The sequence below is a fragment of the Pinus tabuliformis genome, chromosome J (assembly GCF_031772625.1).
Source record: "Pinus tabuliformis cultivar Carrire ecotype Pingquan chromosome J, CPIR1, whole genome shotgun sequence".
In the NCBI taxonomy this organism is placed as follows: Eukaryota; Viridiplantae; Streptophyta; class Pinopsida; order Pinales; family Pinaceae; genus Pinus; species Pinus tabuliformis.
Genome location: NC_142295.1, coordinates 1,199,377,967 through 1,199,380,481, shown reverse-complemented (window position 1 = coordinate 1,199,380,481; position 2,515 = coordinate 1,199,377,967).

Genomic DNA, 2,515 nt, shown 5'->3' with positions numbered 1-2,515 from the left:
AAGGATAAACATTTGCGATTTCAAGATAGTACTAAGATTTTGGATAATATTCTTAGTAATCAAAGGTCTCCTGCCATCAAATTTGCTCTTGCTTTTCATGAAACCACTGAAGGAGAATCTAGTTCACAAGTTGAGACAAGGAATTCTAATGCAAAATCTGTAATGCTCAACAAAGAGATAAGATGTCAACCTCATCAACAACCAAGGAAAGAAAATATTCAAAGGAAACCATTTTCTCCTGACTATAGAAATGTTAATCAATTTTCTCCTCTGATCGATAATGTTGAGTGTTCTATATGTCATAATTATGGATATGTTGCATGCAATTACAGGAGTAGAATGTTTCAAGCTAATAACCATCTCACAAAATATCATCATCTTCTAGGTACTTTAAGGGATATTGTTTTGCTTGCAAAATATTTGGTCACAAAGCCATTAATTGCAATAGAAGAAATATGAAACATATAAGATGTTATGCTTGTAACAAGTTTGGGCATGTAGCAAAATAATGCAGGAACAAGTGTATGGATCACCACATACAACATGGTAAGCAACCAAATAAGAACATTAATATCATAAAAATCTAAAAAAGGTGGATCCATTAATAAGCAAGAAAAAAAAGACCAAATAAGGTATGGTCTTACTCTCTGATCATTTGAAGATGAAGATGAATGGTACATAGATAATGGATTTTATCATCACATGACTGGAGATGAGAGTAAAATGGAGTCTCTCAGGAAGAACCATCATGGTAATGTTATTCTTGGAACTGATGTTTCAGTAGAAGTTCTAAGACAAGGTAAAGTCAGAATTAATAAAACTAGAGAAACAATTGATGCTTTATTAGTTCAAGGGATAAAGAAGAATATTCTAAGTGTAGGAAAAATGGAAGATAAGGGAAATATAATTGTGTTTACACCAACCAAGTGTAAGGTTATGAATGAAGTAATTGGAAAAGTCATAATAAGAGGATATAGAAATCGAGACAAATTATATGTGTTTGAAGTATGGAATTTTCATAGATATGAGAAAGGTTCAGACTTAGAGTAAAAGAAGATGGTACCTATTGCAATCTCTTATTGTTAAATGAATATTTCTAGCATTGACTGAAGAAGTGGTGAGAGGTACTTGACCTCATGAAAAAAGAAGATGATTATCAGGTCCATAGGATCAGTGGTGTGTAATCTTAGGGATGTAATACATGTTGATTCCCATGGTTCTTTTTAATTTTCATGCTGCTTATACTAATGGCAGTGCCTCTGGTGTAGTATCAGTAAACATGTATAAATAGAACAGACTCAAGGGGAGTTGAAAGTGTGAAATTTCGGTATTTCACTTTCTGTACACGGATCTTATGAAGACAAGTCACATGTATATGTGAGTTATAAACTGAACATTCGCGTATATTTTGGTTTGATGAAGAAATAGTGGGACAGACTCACGAAAAGGATCTGATATGATTCAGTCAATTATCAATTGGTGAATTGGAAAAGGGTCTGTTATGATGGTTGAAAGTTACAGTCTATTGATGCTATTTAGAAGTGCTTTTGGCCCTTATAAGTTGTTGATGACTTGATGGATGACTAGTTGATGATGATTCATTAATGATTCTTATTGATATATGAAATGATATGATCAGATCTGACAGTGAACTGTTTGCACAGGTTCAAGGGGAGCATTTTCTATGCTTCAAATAATGCATTTTTGGCATTATGTTTGCTTGATACATAATAATGTTCATCAACATGTTGATGATATTGAAGCTACATTGTTCTATATTACATATTGATGATGAGTTGCTGCTGACATATGCTTATGGTGCATATCATATATGGTGTATGATAGTTGTTGATGACTATCATATTCTTATTGAGGTATTTGGTCTTGGTTATAAATGTCTTATCTATCATTTGATGTAAAGGTCATGTAAAGACCTATGATGTAATCATTGTAAAATTTATTCATGTATGGACTATTGTGGTTAAGTCCTTTTGGACATGTGATGTAATTTGTAATCCCAATGTGATTGGGAAGTTGATGTAATGTCAAATATGTAAACCCACTGTGCTTGGGTGATTAATATAAGTTTGAGTCCTTGGTGATAGGACAAGTCATATGAGTCATAGAGTCATATACTTCAATTCACATCCTTCAGAAACTTCAACATGTGCTCAGGGGGAGCATGATCAATGTTCATACTCAACAGTTTAGATACAAAAGTCTTCATTTAGCATTGGTCATCCCTTTTCCCTTGATGTCAAAGGGGGAGAGTAGCTTGGTGTCTAGAGAGTAGCTTGGTTTGGTGATTGGCTTGATGTATTTTACATGTATTTATAGGTTGTGTTGACCAAACACCGAAGTGGTTGCCATCAAGTCCAAAAGGGGAGATTGTTGGCATTATGAATTATGTGTTGTCCCTAATGGAAACCTACCTGATGAATGGAAACCTACTTGATGAGTTGTCTCTTGATGGAAACCTTCTTGTTGAAGATATAAACAATATGTGTTTACAAAT